This window comes from Canis lupus, chromosome 22 (genome assembly GCF_048164855.1).
Source record: "Canis lupus baileyi chromosome 22, mCanLup2.hap1, whole genome shotgun sequence".
In the NCBI taxonomy this organism is placed as follows: domain Eukaryota; kingdom Metazoa; phylum Chordata; class Mammalia; order Carnivora; family Canidae; genus Canis; species Canis lupus.
Genome location: NC_132859.1, coordinates 43,600,037 through 43,615,311, shown reverse-complemented (window position 1 = coordinate 43,615,311; position 15,275 = coordinate 43,600,037).

The window sequence follows — 15,275 nt, the reverse complement described above, 5'->3', positions numbered from 1 at the left end:
CCCTATAGAAGAGTTCTCAGAGCTACAAAATCCTTGCCAACACTTGGCATTGTCAGACCTAAATTTCTGATCATCTGGTGAGTATAAAATAGCACTTCATTACATTTTTTATTTTAATTTCCCTGACTACAAATGAAATCAAACATCTTTTCTTATGTTTATTGGTCGTTTGGGTTTTCTGTTTTGTGAAGAGACTATTCAAGTTTTTCACTTGTTTTTAGATAATGTTATCTATTTCTTATAGATTTTAGAATGTCTTTATATATAATTTTGGATAAAAGTCTAAAGTTATGTGTGTTGAAAATGTCTTCTCTCGATTTTTGGATTTTTTTCTTTTTCTTTTTATGTGTCTTTCAGTGATAAGTTTTTCATTTTAATGTATTCGGCTTTACTAATGATTTTCCTAAAAGATTAATGATCTTTGTGTCTTTTTTTTTTTAACTTTGTGTCTTATTTAAGACATCAGCTGTGCATTATCAACAATAGCCAAACTATGGAAAGAGCCCATATGTCCATCAACTGATGAATGGATAAAGAAGATGTGGCATATTATATAATGGAGTATTACTCAACCATCAGAAAGAATAAAATCTTGCCATTTACAATGATATGGATGGAGCTAGAGTATATTATGCTGAGTGAAATAAGTCAGTCAAAGAAAGACAAATACCATATGATTTCACTTATATGTGGAATTTAAGAAACAAAACAGATGAACATATGGGAAGGGAAATAAAAAAGAGAGGGGAGACGCCTAGGTGGCTCAGTTGGTTAAATGTCTGCCTTTGGCACAGGTTGTGATCTTGGGGTCCTTGGATGGTCCTAGGCTCCTGCTCAGTGGGTAGCCTGTTTTTCCTTCTCCCCCTGCCTCTCCCTCTGCTTGTGCTCTCTCTTTCTGTCTCTCTCTCAAAAAATAAAGTATATTGAGAGAGAGAGAGAGAGAGAGAGAGAGAGAGAAACCACATGAGACTTAATGATAGAGAACAAACTGAGTGTTGATGGAGGAAGGTGGATGGGGGATAGGCTAGATGGGTCATGGGTATTAAGGAGGATACTTGTTATGATAAGCACTGGTGTTGTATACAAGTGATGAATCACTAAATTTTACCCGAGAAACCCATATTGCACTGTGTGTTAAGGACCTAGATTTTATGTTTTTATTTTTAAAGATTTTATCCATTTATTCATGAAGAGAGAGAGAGAGAGGCAGAGACATAGGCAGAGGGAGAAGCAGGCTCCATGCAGGGAGCCCGACATGGGACTCGATCCCGGGTCTCCAAGATCAGATCCTGGGCCCAAGGCGGCGCTTAACCGTTGAGCCGCCCGGGCTGCCCAACTACCTCGACTTTAAGTAAAAATTTGAAAACAAAGACATCAACTATGGACTGATTGTGTCCCCCCTCCACCAAATTCATGTTAAAGCTCTAAATCCCAATATGATTGCATTTGGAGATAGAGACTATAAGGAGGTAACAAAGGCTAAGTGAGGAAATGAGGATGGGGCTTATCCAATAGGATTAGAGTCCTTATAAGAAGAGACACCAGAGAGCTCTCTCTCTCATCTCCATGGAAGGCTCTGTGAAGACATAGTAAAAAGGCAGAAAGAGACCTCTCACCAGAAAAGGAATCAGCTGGCACCTTGATCTTGGACTTGCAACCTCCAGAATTGTGGGAAATTGATTTCCGTTGTTTAAGCTACCCAGTATGTGGTACTTCGTTCTGGTGGCCCAAGCAGAATAATACAATATCCTTCCTTACCAGAAGGTTACAAAAACATTTTCCTATATTAACTTTTTAAGGTTTTATAGCTTTTCTTTTCATGGTTACTTCTTTAACCCACCTGGAAATAATGTTTTTGAAAGATGTGTGGAGTATGCGGTTAAAGATTTTTCATATGGCTAATCAAGAGATTTAGCATTTGTTGAAAATTTTTTTCTTTTCTCGCTGAGCTATAATGCCAACTGTGTCATAAAACAAATTCCAACCACAAGTGTGTTTGTTTCCGGGCTCTATCTTTGGTCCTTTGATCTATGATCCTCCCTGTTCAATTATTTGGTCTTAATCAACCAAAGTTGTAAAATAATTACTGATAATCTGGTATGGTGAGACCCCACATCATTCTTTAGCAATATCTTGGCTCTTTATAGGCATTCATATTTCTAAATAAATATAAGGCTAGTTTTTCAATCACAGAAAAATATTGTGAGGGTTTTTAATAATTATATTAAATCCTTAAATCAGTTTGGGGAGAACTGACATCTTTTGCTATTAGTCTTTTAAAACGTGAACACAACATATTTCTATACCTATTTAGGAGTTCTTAAATGCCTTTTAATAAAGTTTTACAGTTTTTTCTATAAAAGTTCCTGTCCTTTTTTAAAAATTTTTTTATTTATGATAGTCACACACAGAGAGAGGCAGAGACACAGGCAGAGGGAGAAGCAGGCTCCATGCAGGGAGCCTGACGCAGGACTCGATCCCGGGTCTCCAGGCTAAGGCCCCGGGCTGAAGGCAGCGCTAAACCACTGAGCCACCCAGGCTGCCTATGGAATTCTTTTTAAGTTATATTTTATGTCTGTTGCTGAGATACAGCAATGCAATGGAATTGGGTATTACCAACTTTTCATTCAGCAATCTTACAAAATCATCTTGCTAACTTTAATATTCCATCTATGGACTGTCTTGGGTTTCCTACATTTGTAGATTCATTTGTGTTTTTTCCTTACATCCTCTGTAAACAATGATATCTTTATTTCTTCTTTTTAGTCCCTACACCATTTATTTCTTGTTCTTATTATGCAGATTAGTGTCTCTCATACTAGGTAGAAGTAGTGATAGAGTAAGCATATTTTTCTTATTCCCAATTTTTAAAAAATTTTTGTGTATTTTTTATTGGAATTCAATGTGCCAACATATAGTACAACACCCAGTGTTCATCCCATCAAGTGCCTTCCTCAGTGCCCGTCATGTAGTCAACCTATCCCCCCATCCACCTCCCCTTCTGCAACCTTTGTTTGTTTCCCAGAGTTAGGAGTCTCTCCTCTAATTTTGGTTAAAAAATTAACCCTCTCTAATTTTGTCTCCCTCTCTAATTTTTGTCTCCCTCTCTAATTTTTCCCACTCGGTTCCCCTCCTTCCCCTTATAATCCTTTCCCTGTTTCTTATATTTCATGTATGAGTGATTTAATAACCTTTTTAATAAATTTTTGTCTCAAAATATTTTAATGCAGTGCAATACACATGTGGGACAGGCCTATATCATAAATGCAGGAATTTCTTTACATTGAATCCCTCTTTATGACCAGCAGCCAGATAAAGAGACAGAATATGACTAGTCCCTGAGAGGCCCCTTTCCATCTTATTAAGTCACCCCACAGAGGTAACCAGTCTTCTGACACCTGATGAGATAGACTGGTTTTACCTGGTTTTTGGTTCCTATTTAAGTGAAATCATGTAGTATGTGCTCTTTGTTTCTGGCTTCTTTTGTGCAACACTGTGGAATTTATTCACACTATTTTGTATAATCATAGCTCATTCATTCTCATTGCTTCCGTGTATTCCCTTTTTTAAAAGAAGATTTTATTTATTTATTTATTCATGAGAGATAAAGAGAGAGAGAGAGACAGAAACATAGGCAGAGAGAGAGGTAGGTTCCTTGCAAGGAGCTTGATGTGGAACTCGATCCCAGGACCCCTGGATCATGACCGGAGTCGAAGGCAGATGCTCAACCACTGAGCCACCCAAACACCCTGCTGCAGTGTATTTCATTGTGTGGATATACCAGAATGTATCTATTCTACTATCGATTGGTACTTGGGTGGTTTCCAGTAGTATTCTATGAATAGCGCTATGAATATTCCAATACATGTTTTTTGTGAAGTATACATTTGTGTTGGGTACATATCTCAGAGTAGAGTTGGTAAACCATAGAATATGTACATGTTCCATTCCAGCAGAAGATGCCAAACTATTTCCAAAGAGTTTGCAATAGTTTACACTCTCACCAGCAGAGTGGAGAGTCTCACATAAAAATTTTATCTGTTTGCCTGCATCTTTGAGATTATTATGTGATTGTCTGATTTTTTCCCATTAATCTGTTAATACGGTGAATTACACTCATAGATTTTTTTTTCCAATAAAAAAGCAATCTTTCTTCCCTGGGATAAATCCAGCTCGGTCAAGATGTACAAATTGCTTTGTACATTGCTTGACTGAGTGTGCTGCTATTTATTTAGTTTTTATCTGTGTCTTCACTGGTGGGGGTTGGGTTCTATTTTCTTTTGGGAATAATCCTAGCCTCCCAAAGGGTTGCTAATGCTAAAATAAATCCTTGGAAGCCTCCATCACTAACAATCTTTGATTCCCAGATTCTTCCATATTGTTCAGAAAACTGCAGAATCAACTTCCCGCCTGTTAACATGGCAGGTGCTTAACCCATGCATTCCCCAGCCAGAAGAATGAAGTTCTGCTCCACCATTAATTCTTCCAGGAATCCTTGGTGATGTATGCTTGTTTGCTAACATCCCAAATTCATTGAGATCCCACACAATCACAAAGAATGAGTGGAAAGCAAGATTGTAACGGAAGAGGAAGAAAGCCTCTGCATTTATGATCTTGAGGCCCACCCTACTGTGCTGGCACAAACCAACAAATGCCTCGTTTGGTGTGAGGAGCTTCTCTCCTCTTGTCTTGCCCCTGTCCTCTCTGGGGCTGGTGCATGATGGAGAGGTCCTGGACCACAAGGCCCAAGCTTCCCCACCCTTCCTAATTACTAACCACAGTGTTCCCACACAGGAAATTAGTGAAAACAAGAATTTATGCCTCCTAAACCAAGGCAGTACAGGTATTTTTCAATGTTTCGTCTTTCAGAGAATTTCTTCTGCAGAAGCTTTCAGAACAGCACCCCTGAGAGTTTGACAGGAAATTGGATATTTTCAAGGTCTCGAAGAATCTCCTCACAAATGACTATTAATAATGAAGAGAAAAAAAGAACAGCTTTACTACTAGCAGACATCTTGGTCAAGTGAACAAGGTTAATATCACTAACATTGGGACTACCTGACATTACTTCTGTGGTGTTTCTGCCAAAAATGTTTAACCTGGACCTAATCATAAGGAAACTTTAGACAAATCCAAATTGAAGGACCTTCTGAAAAATAACTCGCCTGTGTTCTTCTAAAAATGTCAGTGTCTTAGAGACACCTGGGTGGCTCAGAGGTTAGGCATCTGTCTTTGGCTCAGGGTGTGATCTTGGAGTCCCGGGATCGAATTCTGTATCTGGCTCCCTGCAGGGAGCCTGCTTCTCGACTCTGCCTCTCTCTGCATCTCTCATGAATAAATAAATAAAATCTTAAAAAAAAAAAAAAAAAGGCAGTGTCTTGAAAAACAAAGAGAAGCAGAGGCATAGTTTCAAGTCAAATGCAAGTTGAAAGACTAGACAGTTAAATGCAAGCCATGGTCCTGGATTAAATCCTGAACCAGGAAAAAGATACTATAAAGGACATTACTGAGACAATTGGTGAAATCATAAAATAGACTTCTTAGAGAGCATTACCATGAAATGCTAATTTTTTTTATCTTGATAATGGTAACATGGTGATTTAAGAGAATGTCCTTCTTTTTAGGTAATTCACACTGAAGGGTTTAGGGATGAAAGAACATGATACCTATAACTTTTCTCCAATGATTCAGAAAAAAATATGTATTATCACGTATATAGAGAGAAAATGCTAAAGCGGGTGTGTGAAAATGTTAACACTTGGTGAATCTGGGAGAAAAATATACCAGAGTTCTTTGTAACTTCTCACAATTTTTCTTTTCTGATCTCAAAGTAACAACTTAAAAAAAAAAAAAAAAAAAGACTTCCATGTCTAGCAAAGAGGAAACCACAAAGGTAAAATGATAAGGGCTGCCTTGATGGTTAGCAACAGAACATGTAGTTATGAAGACACATTTAGCACTAGATCTCTAGAGAAGAAAGTGCTTCTCTTTTTAACAGCCTCTTGAGGCAAGGATCACCACTCCTCTTGTACAGATGAGAATGATGAGGTGTGGAGGTGAAATAAAACACCCAGGGTCACTCAGAAAGTAAACAGCTGGGCTGAGACTTCACCCAGGTCTGGGTGACTCCAAAGCTTCCAGGCACCACAAATTCCCTGGGGCTTCACCCTGATAAAGACTGGCCAGAAGAGAATTTGGTATTTCTGTCTTCTTTATTGTTAACTGTTGGATCTTAATTCATCCTGTGCTTTCTGAGACCTACCTCATGCCAGGCACTGCCTTGCATGTACTGGGTGGAGACTCGAAAAGAGCAAGATGTAAGTAGAGTCTGGTGGGAAAGACAGCCCAAAGAACATGCAGGTGAACATAAATAAGATCCATAGTGATAACATTGATTCTGGTGGCCCAGGTGAGAAAGACCTGAAGGGATGATAAATCGTAGGGAAGTGACAAAGAAAGTATGAGAGGACTAATGGAAGACAAGGACTATTTTAGTAAGATCTGTTTATGCCAACTCATCTTGGTGTTCAGCTCTCCATCTTTGATAAAAGTCACTCTCTAGGACAGGGTGGGCACCTTTCATCAAGGGGAACTTTATCTTCCTGCTTTTAGGCAGAAGGGGAAAGGCAGAGAATTCTTCCTGTATGGGCTGATTCTCAATTGCCTTTACTTCAAAATGATCCTTATGATCAAGTGGTATAAAATAAAGACTTTTCTGGGTTTCCACATAGTTTTCATAATGATTTTCCCCTTTCATTATTCATCACTCATCAGAGAGTTATTGCTAACCTCTTTAAAGGGAAACTCCTATAATTTCACCGTTTTACTAATCGAATGACCAGAGCAATGCTGGGCATATGCTAGGTCCTCAGTAAGTGTAGATCTGAGAGAAAAAAAAAGAATGTTGGTAAAAGATAAATTCTATGAATAAAGGACCATTAAAAGGCTGAGAGATTTAATCAGTTCTTCTTGCATGCAATATAGCACACATTTCCTGAGCATGCAACTAAAAATACAAATGTTGTACTATTAAACTGCACATTTCTCCATGTTCAACTCTTCAAAGCAATATTGTGGTTTTACCTTTGATCATATGTGGGCAGTGTTCCTGACTACTCTTATACAGGAAATAAATATTTATAGTAAGAAAAATATATTTTATTTGCAGCTTATTTTTGTAACCTATGTGAAGAATTAAATTATATGTATATAAAAACATACAGTATATGCATATGTAAACATAACTACTATAATTGATATATAATTATATATAAACTATAAATATATGTTAAATTATATATAAACCATAAATATATACTAAATTGTATATGATTAAACTACATATGATTTAATTATATAGATGGGCAACATTTTTTCTGATAAACTGGCTTTATTATTAATAACACATGCTTTTATTAAACTCATACTTCTGTCTACCACTTTTTTGTTAAGCAAATGTTTTGTACCCTGAAAAATATTGGTGGGCTTACAGTTAAAAAATACAGAAAACCCTAAAAGATTTTATCTAGTTTTATCCACAACTCTTTATAATGTTATCATATGAGAATTTAAAAAATACAGTACAATGCAAAAAGAACCTTAGACTATGCTTCAGAAGACCTGAGTACGGGCTCTGGCTTTACTATTGACCCACTGTGTGTTTTCACATGAGTACTTCACCTCTCTGGGCTTAAATATTTCCATTTATAAAGATAGAGTTTACTTAGATGGCCTGAGGTCATTTTCTGCCTAATGCTCTATAACAAGGATCCGTGATAGCAATAATTTATACATTTATACTTAGAGTTGATTTAAACATAGTCTTTTCTTTCTCATTATTTTGGGAGAAAAGTAGAGTGTGTTGTTTATTGCTTGCCAGGTGGAGAATTGACTTCCTGTTGCAACATAGCTGCCTCAGAGGTACTTATCAGATCTTAAGCAATAGAGGGCTACTCAGACAGACCAGGTGCAGCTACTTCTGACAGCAAAGAAGGTGCAAAGACAACTAGCCACCCAAGTTTCTCAGAAGTTTGGGAAGATAACTCACACTGTGGTATTCTCATAGGGACTTTCCTCCCATCTGTCTTGGTTTTTTTGTTTGTTTGTTTGTTTTGTTTTGTTTTGTGTTAAGATTTTATTTATTTATTTTTATTTGAGAGAGAACGTGAGAAAGAGAATAAGGAGGGGGAGGGGCAGAGGAAGAAGCGGATTTCTGCAGGGCAGGAGCCCCATGCAGGACTCAATCCCTTGGGATCATGACCTTACCCGAAGGTAGCCACTTAACTGACTGAGCCACCCAGACCCCATGTCCTGTTTTTAAAGGAACTCTGACTCTACACTGGTGTATATCCAGGAACTGCATGTTCATGCAGCCTCTCTGTACAGTGGCTCAAGTCAGGTGTCTGTGATGTGGCTGCCTATCAGCTTGTTCTTATGAATCTATGAAAAAATCACTGGGCCAGAGATATTGGCCCAAGGTGTTATCTCCCCATTTCTAATTGACATGCCTGCTCCACAGTCTGTCATAAGGATTATGGTCATGAGCTGCCCTGTCAGACACCCCAGCCTCTCTTTCTGTCCCCACTGAGCACAGTGCACTAAGCCCATTTCAACTACAGACGACCCCTCACACAGCACTTTTTAAAGATTTTGGAGCTTCCTTCATCAATTTATTTTTCATTCTGAAGTGAAGGAAGACCTTCTGGACCCTTGGAGGGACACATGGAGTCGGATTTATATGGGATATCCCTGATAGATCTAATCCAGCATTTCATTTAGGAGGCTCCAATGAGTCCAGCTTTGGATTAGGCAAATCAGCAAAGTGTAAGGATTTGTTTGGCCACAAAGCTGATCTCTGATAAAAGTAGATATATCAGTGAATCCATCGAAATCCCATTTCATTCCACCCTCCTTGAGTTAGCAGCCATCCTCACACATTCCCCAGACTTTTTACAATTAAAAACAAATTCCTGTATGTCCTTCAGGATGCCACAATATTTTCTATATTCTGAGTTCTTATTTTACCCCCATGGTTAGGATGAATTCAGACTCTGGAGAAGTGGGGCCTGAGGGGAGGTTTTCACTAAGATGCACGGAGTGTGGGCATCCATTGAGGTCCTTCAAGTCCCCAGAATCTACAGGTATCATCATTTCTGTTGTCAGGACCCTGCTTTTTAAAAAGCACAGTACATGGGGTGCCTGGGTGCTTAGTTGGTTGAGCATCTGCCTTTGGCTTAGGTCATGATCCCAGGGTCCTGGGATCAGGCCCCATGTTGGGCTCTCTACTCAGTGGGGAGTCTGCTTTTCTCTCTCTCTCCCTCTGCTCATTCTTTCTGTCTCTCAATAAATAAATAAAGTCTTTTGAAAAATAAAAAGTAAAAAGCACAGTGATACTAGTATTTACCCAAAGGATACAAAAATACAGACTCCAAAGGGTACATGCATCCCGATGTTTATAGCAGTATTATCAACAACAGCCAAACTATGATGAGAGCCCAAATGTCCATTAATTGATGAATGGATAAAAAAGATATGATGTACACACACACACACACACACACACACACACACACTGGAATATTATTCAGCCATCAAAAAAATGAAATCTTGTCTTTTATAACAATGTGAATGGAGCTAGAGTGTACCACGCTAAGTGAAATAAGTCAGCCAGAGAAAGAAATACCATATGATTTCACGCATCTATGGGGTTTAGGAAACAAAACAGATCAGCATATGGGAAGGGGGGTAAAAAGAGAAGAAGAGAGGGGGAGGCAAACCATAAGAGACAATAGAGAACAAACTGAGGGTTGTTATAGGGAGGTGGGTGGAGGATGGGCTAAGTGGGTGATGGGCATTAAGGAGGGCACTTTTGATGAGCACTGGGTGTTATATGTAAGTAATGAATCACTAAATTCTATCCCTGAAGCCAATAATACATTATATATTTTATTTAAATTTTAAAAAAATAAAAATTTGGTAGGAAAAAATAAAAATAAAAAACACAGTGCTCTATACCTCACAAAGAGACTCAGAGAAATGACAGGTGCAATTATTATTATTCAGAAACCCACAGAACTTGTTTTTGAGTGAAGTTCTCTATTACCTTTACCATGGTTTGCAACCAGATGGTGTTACTCCTTGAAGGGGCATTTGGAAATGTTTTTTTTTTTTAATTTATTTATTATTTTTTTTGGTGTTCAATTTGCCAACATATAGAATAACACCCAGTGCTCATCCCATAAAGTGCCCCCCATCAGTGCCCGTCACCCAGTCACCCCCACCCCCCGCCCACCTCCCTTTCTACCACCCCTTGTTCGTTTCAGCATTTGGAAATACTGATGGCAGGCCTGTTATCAGAATAGCTGAGGGTTATGTGGTGCCTAACTGGGGTGTCTCTCAATTGGATGGGGGCCTCCCAATTGGGTGTGGGGTGGTAAAAGAATTCCCCTCCCAGTGGCAGGGGTGGTAAAAGAATTCCCCTGAGGCAGAACAAAGGGGATAGAAGTCTATTGAATATACTGCAAGGGAGTGGAGGACAGGACAGCAGAGGAGAGGCCATCTGCAACAAGGTGGGGGCTATTTTTGAAAGGGGAAAGATGAGAAGGTATGGCAACATATGAAGTTTTCCCTTTTTTGGTAACTGTGCCTAGCTGTAAGTTGCCCATTGATCAGTTAGGGACTATGGGTATTTTGAGGTGGGCTGCCTGATGGGTCTTTTCTACATCCCATTGCTTGAGCCTGTTTGCCTTAAAGTGGGCTCCACAGGTTGCAATTGCTATTTAGTGCCCCAAGGCACAATATGTTAAACATCCTGTGAAATCAGGACTCAGGGATGAATTAGGGCACTAGTGGGCATTTCTCAGAAACCCACAGGCAATCTCTATTTTGGACACCACCATGAGAATTGTAGAACCCCCCTTCTAGCGATGGTCATTCTCAAGATGCAAAATCTCGGGTGACAAAGTCTGATTGTTTTTCCTGGGCTCAGCCTTGGGTGAAGATTAGAGCCAAGGCACCACAATTAACAGTCTCTTCCCTGAAGGAAAAGGAGGGTTTTCATACTAAAAGAAGGAAAATGGACACTGGGTGGATGGGAACAGAAACGGCAAAGTCAGCAAAAACAGATGCCCATCATGGTTACTATCAGCTGGCCAATCTTGATCAGAGCACCTCTAGGTCAGAGTATGGATCACAATTCTTTCAGGTATAAGAAACAGAAACTCAGCAGAAGCCAGTTAAATGTATTAGCCTGAAACTGTGAGATCCACCACCACCTTAGTCTATTTCCACCCATTGCTCTGGGCACATAATGGTCCCTTTCCATCTCGAAGCTGGTGACACTTACTTCCGGGAGACCTTCTTGAATTATGCCTTTGCTAATTCCTTCTTTGTTTTCTCTGTGCTGTTTGTGGGATTTCTATAACTTGGATTATAGAAATAGCCGTGGTCCTCGAATTATTTTCTCTCCATTTTTCCATATGTTGTCTTTCTGCTGTCCTTCACAGGACACATCCTTAACTTCACCTTCTTTCTTTCTTTTTTCTTTTTTAAAGAGATACATTTTTTTAAAAGATTTTATTTATTTATTCATGAGAAACACAGAGAGAGAAAGAGAGGCAGAGACACAGGCAGAGGGAGAAGCAGGCTCCATGCAGGGAGCCCGATATGGGACTCGATCCCGGGACTCCAGGATCATGCCCTGGGCCAAAGGCATGGTGCTAAACCCCTGAGGCATCCAGGGATCCCCTTAACTTCACTTTCTAAACCTTCTGTTGATCTTTAAAATATGATAGCATGCTCCAAATGTCCAGAACCACTTTTTCTTTTGTACTATAAATATTCCCTTTGGAAGCATTCAATTCTTATTTCATGAATGTCATGTCTTCTTATTTTCTTTGAGGCATTTATATCTTTGAAGTTGTCTTATCTCTGCATAGCCTCTGTTTCCTCAAAATCTTTGTTTCCTGTGTGTTTGGTCTCTAGCTTTCATACTCTAGCCTTGCCTCTCATGTGTAGTGGTTCTTAGTAGTCTGTCTGCGGTAGGTTTGAGTACATAGAACATTTTGTCAGCTATGAACTTCACCAAGTATTGCCGTTTGGACTGTTGGGTGGGGGAGCCACAATGCCCATGGTCTTGAGTGTTTCCTCACTGAGGCTTCAGAGCCTACAGAGGAGATTCTTTCCACCTCCACCTGTAAGGGATGCAGGCCAGAGGGCCTTAGTTAGCTAGGTGTGCATATGGTCACTTGATCTCTCCAGAGAATGCCAGTCTTTTGCAGGGGTGAAAGAAGGGCACCCACCTGCTTCATGGAATAGAGAAGAGGAGCGGGGGATGAGACTGCTTATCAAATCACTTTGTACCAATTCCCCCCATCATTTAAACTATTCCCTCATCCATTTAAAGACATCATTCTAGAGACACCTGGCCCAGTACATTCCAGAGCCTTTTGAAAAGTTTACAGAGTAGGGGCACCTAGGTGGCTCAGTTGGTTAAGCATCTGGGTTTGGCTCAGGTCATGATACCAGGGTCCTGGGATCGAGCCCCACGTCAGGCTCTCTGCTCAGTGGGGAGTCTGCTTCTCCCTCTGCCTCCCACTTCTGCTTGTACTCTATCCTTCTCTCTCTCAAATAAATAAATACAATCTCAAATAAATAAATAGAAAAAGTCTGCAGAGTGAACTGGGCTGATTCTTGGTTTAGCATTTGTGTCCTGGGGTCTGCCAGCCAGTTATCACTTATCCATCTACTTTCCTGGCTCTAAACCTTTGTTGTTGACTTCTTACTCTTTCCATTATTGTGATGTTATGTCTTAATGGAAATTAAAAAAAAAAAAACTGCTGAAGTTTCTGAGTGTTTTCAGGGCAAGCAAAGCAAGGCCTTTATGTTCTGTCTGCCATTTTCACCTGAAGTTTTCATGTTTCTTTTAGCTTTAGGGACTTTAAAAATACTACTCTTGTCTTCCACCATTCACCTTGTAAACAGCTGCTCAGCAGTTGGCTTTGCTCCAACACAAACTGTCAAGGACACCGTCCTTGGTCACTCCTTGCAGACACAGAAACACAGAAGACTGGACTCACCTGTTCTAAACATCCTCAGGATGGGTAGTGCCCATTCACATTATCACAATTAGCATCAAACATTCGCATAATTAGCTTTTTACCTGTCACCCACCACATCTAATCACAGGACAGAAGCCCTGCCCTATGTCCTCTCCCAGTGTTCCCTCAGGACCGGCACAGAGATTCTCACATGGTAAGCATTTGATAAATATTTATAGGATTAAAGAAAAAAATGAATGCATGAATGGAGTCAGTACTTCTGAACTAAAACAGCTTGAAATTTTTAAATGCCAGTTCTTTAAATTTTTCTCATCATTTCAAAAATCTAAGGAGACAGTCTTAGGGCACCCCATTATGCCAGTATAATTTAAATATTTAACATATTCATTCATTAATGGGAAATGCTTGGGGATACCTACTGTAGGGGTAAAGGGCAGGCCACTCCAAAAGGCATACGGATTATTTTGAATGCATGTTACTTATAAATATGCAAGTGCAAGAAGAAAAATGTGACCTCCCTTTGTCTTCAGAAAGCAGAAATAAATCTCCCATATGAAAGATACTTTCCCTGTACCAGGAGGTAGAGACATCCTTATCACCAGAGATAGAGCATTCATAGCTAAGAAGGCTATATAAACAAATCTTGTTACTTTTAATAATTTACTACCCCAGGCCAAATCCTGTTTAGAGTTCTTTGCTAATTGAAGCTCTCAAACATAAATTTTCTTTGTCTTGTCAATTCCTCACAGACCTATGTCTTTGTCTTAAATGTAGAAAAACATGCATGACATGGTCATTTGGTGGGGGCGGGGGGATCCCAATTTCATTACTGGGCCTGTGTGTGCACATAATTAAACCTTGAGTTTTTTTCTCCTGTTAATCTCTCTCGTGTCAATTTAATTTTTAGACCAGCTAGAAGAATCTTGAAAGGTAGAGAAAAAATTTTCATTCCCAACAAAGCCCACCTCCAAAGTCCCAGCAATACTCTATCACAGCATATCCTACTAAACCATATGATGTGGTTAGATAATCTGGGCCCCCTAAGTTGTAAAAAGTCAGCCAAAAACTCACTATATAAACCATGTATGCTCGTATCATAGACGTTGTTGGTGCGACCTCCACCTCAAACCACAAAATATTGAGGCATGTGGAAATGGAAAGTCTTATAGCTTAAAACTATGAAATGCCTATACACCCAAACCAGAAACATGGGTATGTTACCAAAAGAGAACTCTATGAACTCTGTGATGTTCATTAGTAGTCAAAGAAGTTGTGTTGAAATAGTTATGGGACTAAGCTGGAGTGATTTCTTTGGAAGGATTGGTGGTTATTTGATATAATGGTATATCTCAGGAGTTACATGGTTGTTGTTGTTTTAAATATTTTATTTATTTATTCATGAGACACACAGAAAGAGAGGCAGAGACATAGGCAGAGGGAGAAGCAGGCTGTCTGCAGGGAGCCTGAGGTGGGCCTCAATTCCAGGACCCCGGGATCACACCCTGAGCTGAAGGCAGGTGCTCAATTGCTGAGCCACCCAGGCGTCCCAGGAGTTACATGTTTCTGTTAAGATATGTAACCCGGTACTTGGAGACTCAGCACTATCCCTTCCTTATCTTGCTGGTTTAAGCATTAACTATGGTGTTGTTTGTTTTGTGGTTTGTGTCGTATATTAAGGTTCCAGAGAAACCGAACTAATTAGATGTATGTGTACAGAGAGATTTATATTACGAAATCAGCTATCATGATTGTGGAGGCTTGGCAACTCCGGAACATGTAGGCTCAGCCATCAGGCTGGAGACCTAGGGAAGCTGCAATTCAAGTTCTTTGAGGGTTTGCTGGCAGAATTCCCTCTCCTTCTGAGGAGGTCAGTCCTTTTCTGTGAAAAACCTTCAACTGATTGGATGAGGCCCACTCACATTATGGACAGTAATCTACTAAAAAACCTACTGATTTAAATGTTAATTCCATCTAAAAAATACCCTCACAGAAGCATCTAAAATGTTTGACCAACTACCTAGGAGCTGTCACCTCGCTTAGTTAACACAAAATGAACTATTGTATGTGGTGATTATTCAACTGCTAATAGGGTTTTCTAAGTTTTGGAGCCTAGATGAAGAAGAAGGCAATGGATTTCAATTAAGATCCTCCTCAAAGCTTTGGGACATGTGCCAATGATAGAAGTGGCAAAATCTATCAAAAATACATTTTGAAATA